This window comes from Ambystoma mexicanum, chromosome 8 (assembly GCF_040938575.1).
Source record: "Ambystoma mexicanum isolate Mex_15411 chromosome 8, UKY_AmexF1_1, whole genome shotgun sequence".
NCBI classification, from domain to species: Eukaryota; Metazoa; Chordata; class Amphibia; order Caudata; family Ambystomatidae; genus Ambystoma; species Ambystoma mexicanum.
The window spans coordinates 204,147,143-204,161,284 of record NC_090929.1 but is presented as its reverse complement, the minus strand read 5'-3'; positions in this window follow the sequence as shown (position 1 = coordinate 204,161,284).

Here is a 14,142-nt window from a genome sequence, read left to right as displayed (position 1 = left end):
AACGCTTTGCCAGCGACCCAAAAGGGTTTGCAACATTCATGAATCAATGCCGCTTGCACTTTTTATGTAGACCTGGAGCTTTCCCAAATGATCAGGCCAAGGTAGCCTTTGTACTGTCATATCTCAGCGGCAGTGCGGTGGAATGGTCCATTCCACTAGTTAACCAGGATGACCCGATTCTTCGAGATTTCCAGGGTTTTCGAACAAGCATGGAAAGACTATTCGCCCGACACTCCCGAGGACAGGCTTTGGACAACGAACTTTTATCCCTACGTCAAGGTAACCAGGATCTTTTATCTTACATTGCAACTTTCAATAGATTAGTTGTGGAAACCGAATGGAAGACTGCTTTTTGCACCAAGTACAGACTGTTTGAGTACCAGGTGATGCCCTTCGGACTATGCAATGCACCAGCAGCCTTCCAGTTCTTCATGAACAATGTCCTCCGAGAGCTTATCGACGTTTGCGTGGTCGTTTACATCGACAACATCTTAGTATACTCTTTATCAGAATCTGAGCATGTAAAACACGTCCGAGCAGTCCTAGAGAAGTTATGCCAGCATAAATTATATGCTAAACTGGAAAAGTGCATCTTCCATACTACGGAAGTGGAATTCCTTGGATTTATTCTGACCCCGAGATGAATCCGGATGGATACACGAAAAGTGGATGCCATTCTTAATTGGCTTTCGCCAAGTTCAATCAAAGGAGTTCAAAGCATGCTTGGCTTTGCCAATTTCTACCGCAGGTTTATCCCGGACTTCTCGCACATTGTACATCCCATTACAACGCTATTGCGAAAAAACTAACGCTTTATGTGGACAGAGGAAGCCGAGAATGCCTTCCAAGAGTTAAAAGCTAAATTCACATCTGCTCCCATATTAAGACACCCGCGCCCGAGCTTCCCTACATAGTGGAAACAGATGCATCCAGTTCAGCCATGGGAGCAGTCCTTTCCCAAAAGGATCCCGAAACTAACCAGCTTCACCCAGTGGCGTTTTGGTCAAGAAAATTTTCAGCCCCCGAATTAAACTATGCCATAACCGACAAGGAGCTGCTGGCCATCAAGTCCGCCTTCAAGGCTTGGCGGCACTATCTACTGGGTGCCAGACATACCATCACGGTCATCACCGATCACCGCAACTTACAATACCTAAAGACAGCCAAAGCCCAATCTTCGCGCCAACTCCGTTGGGCTTTGTTCTCCGCCGAGTTTGATTTTGTAATAACCTATCGACCAGGTTGTAAGAATGGTAAAGCAGGCGCCTTGTCCCGGATTGGAATGGGAGAAGCAGAAATAACTTTAGAACCCGTACCCATAATTCCGGAACAGAGAATCCTTGGCCTGACATCCATACAGACACTGGAGGACATTCAAAACAAGATCCACCAACTCTTTGATTCCGTTGCCCTACAGGACTGGGCAAAGAAAGGTCCAAAGTACTCTGTCATCGATGATTTACCTTATTACCAAGGCCGGCTATTTTTGCCACAAAAGGAACTACAGGAACTTGTCATTTCCCATTACCATGACAGCTTAATAGAAGGGCATCCGGGTATTGCAAAAACTGAAGCTAAAATTAGAAAGCAATTTTGGTGGCCCACCTGGCGAAAGGATGTGAAGTCATTTGTCATGTCTTGTGGCATTTGCGCACAAAATAAAGGGCAAAAGAAAATACCTGCTGGATTATTGCAACCATTAGACATACCACCTACCCCTTGGCATACCTTGTCATTAGACTTCATCATGGATTTACCCCCGTACCAAGGTTACAATACCATTCTAGTTATTGTAGATCTTTTTTCTAAAATGGCCCACTTCATTCCTTTAAAAGGGATACCTTCAGCTTCAATCCTTGTCAAGGAATTCCTTGAAAATGTTGTCCGCCTGCATGGCTTTCCTTCAGTGTTAATCTCAGATCGGGGCAGTCAATTCATTTCACATTTTTGGAGGAAATGCTGCCAACTGGCACAAATTGATGTTAGGCTTTCGACCAGTCACCACCCTCAGACCGACGGTCAAACGGAGAGGACCAACCAGACTCTTGAACAGTACCTCCGTTGTATGCTACATCAGTCTGAGGGGAATTGGAAAGACATTCTGTGGATCGCAGAGTATGCGTACAATAATTCCGTACACTCAGGAACTGGACAAAGTCCTTTTTTTACCATTTATGGGCACCATCCTCGAACCTCGGATTTGGACTCACCCCAGCATTTAGAGATGCCCGCAGTGGACCATCTCCACGCTGTTATTACACAAGCCTTTAAAGAAGCAACCATCCATTTGCAAAAGGCTAAGGAAAAATACAAAAAGGATGCGGATCAGCACAGAAGTGAAGCTCCTCAATACCAAATAGGGGACCAAGTCTGGTTAGCCACTAAGCACTTACCACTCAAGGGGACTCGGACCTTTAACCCCAGGTATTTGGGACCTTTTTCTGTCATGGCAATTATTAACCCAGTGGCCGTCAAGTTGGACCTACCTGCTCAAATGCAAATCCATCTCGTCTTCCACGTGTCTCTTTTAAAGCCAGTGCAACCAGGAACTAGGCTAACCACTCCACCTGAACCTATCCTCATAGACGGGGAGCCCGAGTTCGAAGTCAAGAATATTTTGGACTCAAAAAGAGTGAGATCAAAACTCTTTTACCTAATTGACTGGAAAGGTTATGGTCCACAGGAAAGGTCTTGGGAACCTAGTGACCAAGTGCATGCACCTCGTTTAGTGAAGAGGTTCCATCGGGAATTTCCAGACAAACCACGGCCAAGGGGGAGAACGACTTTAGGAAGGGCCTTGAGGGGGAGTGCTGTCATGATGCCTGCCCCCGGAAGACCAGACCAGGCCCAGCAGCCCCAGAAGCAGGCATCATACCACTTGGAGCATGCCCAAAAGCCCCAGTTAGGGGCTGTTTGGGTGCAGTCCTGGCGCCTATGGCACCTGGCTCATAAAGATAAACTCAGTCCTGGCGCCATGGGCGCCAGGCTCATTAATGATAACTTACCTGAAGCAGACCATGCTGCATACTCACCTGAGGCAGACCATGCTGCATGAAGACTCAAGCCAAATGAGGCTTAGGAGGGACTATTTTACTGAAGGGACTATTTTGTTACTTGGGTGGGGCTGTGGAGGAATACTTACCTGGATCTTCTTCCAAGGCTATTTAAACCACGCCCGGACAGCCACACGTGCTTCGCGTTATTCTGCTTGCTGCAGCGTAACGCTCACCGTGTTTTCAGCAGCTCCAGTCTTCAGCCACGCCCGCTTCAGTCCTGGGACTCCTGAATCAAGAAGAAAGAAGGATAAAGGTTAGAACAGGAGTTTTAACTTTAATCCTTACCTGAATCCTGATCCATTTCACCACGGAACTGAAAGACAGAAGTCTTTGAAGAATCGCTTTGCATTTCTACGGCGGCGTTTGGCGGTACTTCAGCATTCCATCACGCTCTCTCCATCTCGCGGCCGCCCTCCGACACCTAAGGAGACAAAGACAGCAAGGTGAGCAAGGGGACTCTCTAAGGCTATACAAGCTACCTCCAAGGACTTACCTGATTTACCACGGGAGGTACTCACCTCATCTCGGGTCGGCGCAGTCAACTCTGCTTCATCGCTGTACCCCGGCCCCTAAGGGGAGAAAGCAAGACAATACCAGTTACCCCCCACAAAACTTACCTGATTTACCATGGGGGTCTCACCTCATCCCGGGTCGGCACAGTCAACTCTGCTTCATCGCCGTACCCCGGTCCCTAAGGGGAAAACCACAATAGACTTGCCTGAATCTTACCAAGTGCCATTTGGAAATCTTCGAGTGGATTAATTGGCAACCTGCAAGGAATCGGATAGAGTGAAGATCAGACATTTGAACTCTTATGAACAATTGGACTTTAGAGTCAATACTGGAACTCACCAATTCCTCTACGCCAGTGACGTAACTGGTCATCAACGCGCCCCTGCTGTCGACGCAGGATGGAGAGCTCATCCTTCCAAACCATCAGGTGAGTCTAAGGAGGGGACATCAAGAGTGATCTGTGGGAAGACAATGGGAGTGGGGAAGGTGGGTTGACAATCAAATTCCACGGGTGGTTAATTCCTCTTCTCCTTTGCAGAAGAATATTCTTGCGAGCCAGACAAACTAGGCTGAGCGGGCCAGTCCAGTCAGTCATCTCGGCGCTACATGTCACGCTGGTGGAAACAACAGCGGCCCAGTTCTGGTCGACGCCCCTGTGGGAACCAGGTGAGCGTAACAGTGTCCTCCTCTTCTTATGCGGTGGACTTTCCGAAGGTCCCGGCTCTGGTTCCCCCGTCGGGTCTGGCTCAGGTACCTCTGTCGGGGGGAGGGGCAACCTTGTCCTTATCTCCGAGCATAAGGACTGAATCGCTGACAAAATGGCCGCCGAAGTGTCCTGCGGCACCGGAAACGACGGGCGTGAGGGCTCTTGTGGAACCTCGTCGGCGACACCATCGCTCTCGTCGTCGCCCTCGACGGGATCCCTCCCGATGGGCTGGGCCTCCTCCACGACTTCGATGAGCTCTTCTTCAGAGGTCGTGTCCGTATCCACGATGGCCACCTGCCCCTCCCCCTCCTTTTCCAACGAGGACTTTGTGGGGGTCTTCTCAATGGGCCTGAAAGACGACTCAATCCGCGGTGGCAGGGAGATTCTGGATCCTGAGGTTGCCTCCACTGGCGTAGCCTCCACAGGCTGAGCCAGGGCCGCTGCGACATCCTCAATCGAGGTCTTAGCAGGGTGAATTAAGGCCATCGTCGCCTTCTGTACACCTGGGGCCTTCACCTTGGGGAGAGGGTCCGAGCCTCGCTCCCCCTCTGCCGGAATCTTCGAGATCGACCAGGGCCTCTCCAGAAGCTTTGCTGGGTTCTCGGACTTCCTCTTACCCGAGCCAGAGCGTTAGCTCGTGGTTGATGGCACCGGGGAGGATGCACCTTGCCTGGCAGCCAAGGAGCCCGACCGTTCGGTGCTCCCGGTGCCTGTGGACTCGCGGTGCTTGGCCTTTTGTTGGGCCCCCGTCGCTGCGGCACCCTCACAGGACTTAGAAGACTGCTCGGACTTCTTTTTCTTCTTCTCGCCTGACGGGCTCTTCCCTTGCAGCCAGTTGGCGAGACGGAGGTGGCGATCCTTCATGGTCCGCTCCGACATGTTCCCACAAAACGCACAGTCCTTCTCCGTGTGCGTCTTGTCCTCATGGAGACAGTAGAGGCATAACGAATGCTTGTCCTCCTTGAACACATTCTGAAGCTGGCATCCAGGGCAGGTCCTGAACAGCTTCCCGGGCGTCGAGCTTCCTGAGGATGGCTGCCAGAGGCGAGGCTTAGGGAGAGGGCAGTCATTGGCTGGGGGCAGTATGACCCAGAGACCAGTGATTGGTTACTACTAAGAAAGACAGATCAGTAACGAAACTGATACTGATTTTTTCTATACCGAGGATTCCCGGCCTGACGACGGGGAATATTCATGAGCATGTGAATCCATGCCAGACCCCATGCTGGAGAAACCTCTTTGTTCCTCATCAGTTTAAAAGAACTTGCATTGGAAATGGAATTTGGGGGTCAGTAGGAATTAAAATCAGCTAATGATGTCTCTCTTATGTCTTGCCTTAATGCTGCTGCCAAATGGGCAGCTTCTTTTATGAAACGATTAGGGCCTCTCAACTTGACTTTTGGCCTGTCGATGGTATAGAAATGCTTTGGCATGGTTAATATCGCTGATATAAAAATGATACCATCTTTCCGCATATGAGTTAGACATTGTTGTCTTTGACAAGTTCTGCAGTATACACTCACCTCCCTAACACCCCACGTTTCCTTTCCTCCTACCTTCCCCTCTACTCTCACCTCTTACTCCTGCTCTTCCTTCCCTCTCCTTCCCATCTACCTCCTTCCTCCCTTCCCCCTGCTCGCATCTAGTCTCACTTTTTCCTATCTTCTTCCCTCACATTCCTGCACTCCCTCTTTCCCCCGTTCCTACCTCCCCTAACATCTACTACTCCCTTGCACACCTCTCCCCTCCTTACACCCTCCCCACCTCCGTAAGATTGTAAGTTGTTCATTATACTGTTTTCAGGTTGTGGTTCAATTGTCATCTTATGCTTGCTGTTTGTCACTTGTTCTCATGTAAAGCACTTTGGAGTAAAGGGCTATATAAATTCAATAAAATACAAATACAAATACAATTTCCTCCTGAATATATCTTTCAAATGTATAATAATCATGTTTGCGGAAATTATCTGTTTTATAATGGACTAATGAAGGTGAAACCTACATTCTCCTAGACTGCATTTGTGCATTCTACTGGATGCAGGTGTGGTTGTTTGTTCTAAGTCGTTGCGTATGCGTAGTCTTCCAACCAGAATTGCTCTCTAGGGTGCCCTGTGCATAAGCTGAGTTTCTGATTATTGTTTTAAAAGCACACTTTTGATTACAAGAACAGGTCCTAATTTGCAATCCCATTGAAAAACACTTTGTAAATCAGGCCCACTTAGTCTAAGTCCAGTCTTCTCCTACCAGGGTTAGCACTGCTTTGCCTTTTCTTGCCTCCACTTGCTGTCTTCTTCACGTAGGCTAAGCATACAGTCAGAGAGCTTGCAGGATTCAGTCAACAAAGGGCATGGTCTTATCAGGGGCATGATAAATGCTTATCCCTACTCAATACCATTGCTGATGAAACAAGAAGATTTTTCTTTTGTGACGTGCTCTCAATTGACACCTATTGGCTGACAAGGGGATTGGCGGACGAGGGAACTGACTATATTGTCGGTGTCACCCACCAAAAGTGAGTGAGTTGGCAGTTATGCACCGATTAGGCGCTTAAAAACATTCACAGTTCCCAGGTCACAGACGGCCAGAATGTGGTGCTGAAGCATTCAGACAAGGAAATAATATTGGCTCAATGCCTTGTGTTAACTGTATTTCTTTAAACATGTTTGGATGAATGATTAAGTGATTTAGTGGTTGCATGCATTAGTGACCAGGTATGCATATATGTCTATCCTCAAACCATAAATCATAATGGGGTGCACATTGTATGATCTATACTTTATGTGACAAATCTTTTGTGTAATTGATTAGTCTTGAACTAATTTCACTTGTTTACTATCTTTTGAGTGAAAGCACGCGTTCCTTGTTGAGAGGAACCCATCCAACTGAGGTAAGGTAAGTGGTCTTATATAGAACCATTCTGCCAATAATGTTGGCCTTGCTGTGCATGGCTCAGAAAGAGAAGGTGGGGTGTGGTGTGGGTCTTAGTGGGACAGGGAAGGCAGATGTGGACATCTGGGCTGTTATTGTACTCAAGCAGGGGTTCTATTGTGTTTCAGGGGCACAGATACGCTGAGGTGACTTAGGTGTAAGGATGGTCTCAGGTTTAAGAGAGTATTACTAGGTGTATTGAAGGAGTGGTGGTGTCGATAGCGAGTGGGTAGGGTAGTGGTTTGTTTTTGTTAGGGTAGACCTTGTGGGTCGTCTGATGAGAAGTGCATGTGGTGTGATGGTTAGAAATCTTAGCAGTGAGCAGTTAGACAGGGGGAGTAGGGTTGGAAGGAGATGTAGAACACTGCTCAGGCAAAGGCCTTCAAGTGTGATGGTAGAGTCTTTCCTTTGTTTTTGAGACTGTGGTATGATGTTGGGTGTCTTTTATCAAGAAGATGGGCATCTGTATGAGGTACCACTGGATGGGATTATGTTTCCTTGAGCAGGCAAAGGCGCAGACCACTCTCCAAAGCTTGGTGATCTATGCGTACAGTCCCTGTACGAGTTGAGACATAAGCAACCAGTGCTTCTTCTTGGGTTATTCTTGATTCATTGATGTTCACTACTTCAGTTAATTGAAGGGCCAAGTCTTATGATTTTTCTGAACGTCAGGTTGTTCGCTTCCATGCACAGATGTTTGCGCGGGAGTTCCAATGTATGATAGCCAGCACGGAGAAAGAGGATCCTCCTTTTCTTGTTGAAAAGGATAGAAGTAGTGAAAAAGTATGCCCTGATCAATCATGTTCCAGGTTTATTTATTTATTATAATGCACCACATGCCCATGGTCCTCAGGGCGCACAAGTAACAAGACAAAACAAACAGACAGATGCTAGAGCTGAAGGCAATCAAGACTGGGAGAGAGAGCGTGAAGGCCTTAGAAGGAAGGAGCCCATTAATGGGCTGTTAAACAGGTAGGTTTTAACTGCCGTTTTGAATGCGAGCAGGGAGTTACAGGCTCTGATAGGTAATGGAGAGGCATTCCAAGCTTTAGGGGCCTGTACTGGAAAGTTAGTACCTCCAACTTTAGACAACAGGAAGCAAGGCTGTTTAAATTTGTTGTTATCAATGGAGCAGAGGGATTGTAATGGTTGATCAACTGTAAGCTGTTCTGAGAGATAGGTGGGGGTAGTTGAGGTCCAGCATTTATAGGCTTGTGCCAGAGTCTTGTGCAGTATTCTATGCTTAACTGCGCCAGTGCAGAGCCCTCCTAGAATCAGAGATGTGATCCTGCTTATGGAGACCAAAGACTGCTCACACGGCATTGTTCTGTGTCGTCTGGAGGGCTACTAGGTTTGTTTGTGTTGTCTCACTTAGGAGACTATTACAATAGTCAAGTCTTGAGTTGGCATGGGCAGATGCTAGGGTGGATCTATTGTTGAGTGAGATGTAGGGCCTCATTTGGGTGACAAGCCTTACCAAGTAGCCACATGACAAGGGTGTGAGTGATACATGAGTTTTCATGTTAAGTTCTACATCTAGGTGGATACCTAGGGTTTTGACACAATCTGAGGCCTTAATCTTATTGTTTGCAATATTACAATTTTTGTAGGATGTATCAAGTTTCTTAAATCTTGGGCTAGCAGGCACAATAAGATCTCTGTCTTAGTGTCATTCAAAGCCAAGGAGTTTGAGACCATCCACATTTGGATTGCAGCATAGACACTATTCAGGATGTCCGAGTCCTTGTCATGGTTGCCTACAAGTTCAAAGACCAACTGAGTGTCATCAGTGTAGATGGTGTACTTGACACCCAGGTGGGCCAGTAGGTCAAGCAGTGGCCCAATATAGATAATAAAAAGAGATGGCGAGATGCAGGATCCCTGTGGGACTCCCACATTAACAACATCTGGAGATGATTGGACATTGTCCACTGCCACTCTTAAAAGTCGAGGACCAAGGAAGCAGGAGATCCAGTCTGATGCCTTGGTCAAACAGCCCACTATATTCTTTAACCGATAGACAAGAATGGAATGATCAACTAGGTCGAAGGACACAGAAAGATGCAGCAGCATCAGTAATTCTGTGCTCCCACGTTCAATTATGCCAGTCAGAGTTGTTCTGAGGTTGAAGAAGGCTGTTTCCATCCCGTGCCTTGCTCTGAATCTGGACTGACGTGTGCCTAGGATGTTATTTGCTTCAAGGAAATCCTGAAACTGTAGATAGGCCACTGTGTCAAGGATTCTGAGCAAGAAAGGTACGTTGGTTATGGGACGATAGTTCTTTGCTGGGGAGGGGTCCAGGGAACTTTTCTTCAATAAGGGGGTGACCCACACCTCCTGAAGCAAATGTGGAACTAAGCCCTCCCTAAATGAGAGATTGAACTGTGCGCTGAAATTTTCGGCGAAAGCGTGCAAAAGTGTGAGAAAGCGTGCGAATCGCAGTGCCAGTGCGAAAATCGCAGCGAAACCCGCGCACAGCGATTCATGGAAGTCTGTGCGCGTGTAAATCCCAGGATGTGCGCTAAAATTCTGCGTGGCGCACGCTGGCGCACACGTCTCCAAACAGCGTGTGCTAAACGCACAGCGAAATCGCACATAGCGCGGCGCACACAACAAAAGTAGGAGGAACAGGGGGCGTGACACGCGGAATGGGGAACAACACATGAAAATGTGGGCGTCACGGGGGAAGTACAGGAGGCAAATGCGCGGAACGCCCACACGCATGTTCAAAACACGTATTCCTGGATTCGAACTGGGCTAATGCGTGCGCCAAAAAAGACGCGCTAATCCAGAAACACGTACGCCAGCAGGAAGCAGGCGTACATGGACCCGTGCAGCATAAAAGTGCGTGCAAACAACAAACAAGCTCAGACGCCAGGATGAATATACCTTTCCCAGCAGCAGTGGTCGTGGGATACCGCAGGAGGAGGAGGAGGATAGTCAGGCCCAGAATTTTCACACCCAGAACCAGCCTTTTTGGGATGCCTGATGACCAGGTGTATGGGAGGTACAGGTTTCCACCTCACATAATACTCAACCTGGTGAGTGAGTGGGAGGATGACCTCACATCACCCACCCTGTGCTCCCAAGCACTCAGCCCCCTGGAGAAAGTCCTCAATGTACTGCACTTCTTGGCCACTGAATAATTTCAGCAGACAAGTGCTATAGTGGGGGGGTGTCACAGGCCACGCAGTCACCTGCCTACACCAGGTCTTGGCCATCATGACTGCACGCCCATCAGTCTGTAGGCACATATACCTGCCCAGAACACCTGCAGAAAGGCAGGCTGCCGTCCAGGATTTCTACGGGGTGGCACAATTCCCCAAAGTCCTAGGTGCCATTGATTGCACCCATGTGGCTCTACGTCCCCCCAGGGCATCAGAGCACATCTATAGAAACCGCAAGCACTGGCATTCCATCAATGTGCAGGTAGTATGTGATGCCAAGGGAATCATCACCTCAGTATATACCAACTATCCAGGGTCCACCCACAACAGTTTTATTTACAGAATGTCAACCCTAAACCGGGACCTAGAAGCTGGGCGGCATTGCCATACATGGCTGCTCTGTGAGTATAAATGCCACAGCACATGCATGCATGTCACATACTGAGTAATGTCACAACCCCACTAATGATACCCATCACCACCTCCCCAGGGGATAATGCCTACCCTCTGAGCACCCACATGATGACGCCGATTCGGAACCCCACCACGCCACCCAAGGTAAGATATAACACAGCCCACATTGCAACCCGGGCATAGTGGAGCGCACATTCGGAGTGCTCAAGTCATGCTTTTGCTCCCTTGACCGTTCTGGCGGGCAGCTGTTATACGCTCCCCCAGTAGTGTGCAGGATCATAGTGGCAGCATGTGTCCTGCACAACGTTGCAACATGCCGGGGCCTGCCCGTGGACATGGTGGGGCCCCCACATCCCCAACCACATGCACTGCCACTGCGCATGGGAGGGGAAAGGGCACGGGGTGAGGCAGCCCGTACACAGCTGGTGGCTAATTACTTCACCTAAAATCACACCGCTGTGGAGTGCACACAGCCTGGCACATACCAGCTGACAATCAATGATGATGACATAAGGGACAGTCAACTGTCACAACCATACCAGCTTGAGATTGGTCACCTGGAAGTGTTACATTGTGTGCATCCCTACCTGCACAAACACCACCAATCCTGTGTCATCAAAAGACACACTTCTATGCTGCTAAATTCATTACCCCCTTGCAAAATACTACATGACAACAGTGCCATGTCACCCAACCCCTCCCCAGCACCGCCACCCAACACACCATGGCATGTCATGATATGTGAGAGCAAACAAAGCAATCCCCAAAACCTGACACAAGTGTCACAAAGTGCAGTGTCCCTAATGGAAACTGGCCACACATATGCTCCCAGCAATGTAGAACTAACAACACACATGACCAAATACTTACCAACAATACAATGCAGCTACACAACCTCAAACATAGTAAAAACATGACAGTACTAAGTTAAAGTAGTGGTAGTCTTACAACCTGATTATGCCAACACATCGACCCCTTCCAACTGTACAGTGTTGCTGCCACGCAAATGTGTAAGTGCACTGCTTACAACATGAACTCCATCTCCAAAGTAGATGGCCTTGTGAAGACATGAGGAATGAACCTGCAAATTAGGAGGAAGACATGGATGCACAAGCACATATCAATGCACCATGCAGTGTGCAATACAACAACAATATCCACTAGGAATGTATGTACAGTATTGACTACAGACTGCCTACACAGCTCATGGGAGTCGAACGTCACTGTGTAAATCACTGTCACTTAGGCACACCCTTTGCAAGCCCATGGAAACAGGAAGCAGGAGGGGTGTGTGTCTCACGAACCCAAGCATCTAACCCAAACTCAGGACAAGCCTGCATGTGCCCAGCCGGAATACAGTGGATACCCACGGGAGCCACACAAGGCAACACACTGTAAAAAAAAATCAAAAATCAAAAATGGCCATGTGGTGGTCGGGGGGAGGCCACCCAGGAGGTCTGAGGACAGGGTGCGCACCAACAGCCACCTGTGTGGATGTTGGGAAAAAAAACACCTCCATGGGCTCATGGCCTGCACGGCTATGCCAATGTGGGAGAACTGTTGCTGTCGCTCTCATCACCCTTTGCTGCTGCATCACGAGGTGGTGGTGCTATGGGAGGCAGCCCACGCAAAGCGCAAAGCCCTGGTATGGTCCTCCATTGCAGCAAGCATGTGGGTGTGGAAGGTCTCGTTCTGGAGGATTATAGTGCTGAGATCCCCATGCAGCACCTGACGTGATGCCCGGATCTCCTCCCGAGTTGCCTGCATCTCAGCTGAGAGCGAACGTGTGAGCCGCTCCAGCTGCTGTTCTGTCCTCAAGTTAGTGGAAGCCTCAAGGTCAACAAGAGTCTCCCTGAGGTGATGGAGTTCTACCCTCAGGGCTTCCCTGTGGCCCAGGGACACTATTGATATCGATTGGCGTAGAGTCTCCAGTGAAGCCCGTCGGTCCCTGTTGGACGCCAACATGTCTTCCCTGTGTGATTGGCAAATGGAGTCTGTTGCCTGCTGTAGTTGCTCCATCTGCCTTTCAGGGGGGACAATGGAAGTGGCCACCCTCTCCATTGCTTGAGCCATCATCTCAACTGATGCTGCCTGTTGGGTTGCCATACCGTACATGGATTGCTCCCATACGGTATTGCCTGGTGACGTACGGCCACCGCGTTGGCGGGCACCACACCTTTTTGGGGCAAGGCGATCTGCGCATTGCTGTGCTGGCACTGCCTGAGGCTGCAGGACTGCATTGCCCCTCTGATCTGCTGGCCCAGGAACAGGATCAGATGTTGTGGAGTGTGACCCTACATCCGCAAGCGCCAAAGGCGGACTTACCAACACTGAAATCCCCATAGAGGGTTCTACCCCTGGTGCAGGTGGGTTGGACAGAACAGAATCCCTGCCAGAAACACTTACCTGCGAGGGCACATAGGTCTCATCCTCCGAATCAGCACCTGAATAGAGGTCTGGGGAGTTGCACCCAGAGACACCCCTAGACAGAATGGTCTACAGCAAGATTGGGTTCTCACCCACCACCACACCACTTCCCCCACTGGTGCCCAGTCGTGCCTGAGATTCCTCCTGGGTCTGCACCATCGCCTCAACCTCAACAGCATCAAGTGCGTCATCCGCTGCAAAAACATGAAAGACAATAAATGGAAACAGGCATTACCACCATAACACACAAATAGGCCTGACAATCTACAGAACCAGTACATGATTTACACATGTCCCACATGACTATAACCCTCCCATGCATGCACTGTCACTGAGTTGGAAGGGGAGGCAAAAGGCAGACACTGATGACACCAAGATGGAAGAGCAACACATTTGCTGCATGCTGGGTAGCACGGCCATCACACATTGGCCTGTGAGTGGCATGTCCAATACACATACATGACACATGCCATCACACAGATGGCATGTACCATAGCCATGGTACATTCCACAAGTACATCCATATGTCAGTGAATGAGTACTGTCAGCCATCCATGTGAGATGGACATGATGAGATGAAAAATGCTACATAGTGTGACAAAATACGCATGTGCCACACACTGCAACACATCCAGTGTACAAAAACACACTGATTGCAGGCCGATGTACACATCAATGGTTGTGCACTTCAACATAACAGGAAACAACTATCATGTTCCACATTCAAACAGGCCCCAAAAATGTATGTGATCAGGCCAATACTCAATCAGCCTGAATGGTCAAATCATTCACCTAACAAGGTAACACATGTGGGCCAATGTGGGGTTCATCAATGACAGAAGCATGTCATAAATGTGACAATAGGGCTGAGGAATGTGTAGCAAAAGTGGGAGAATTGAACAATCAGCCTAAATGAACACTGAAAAATACAA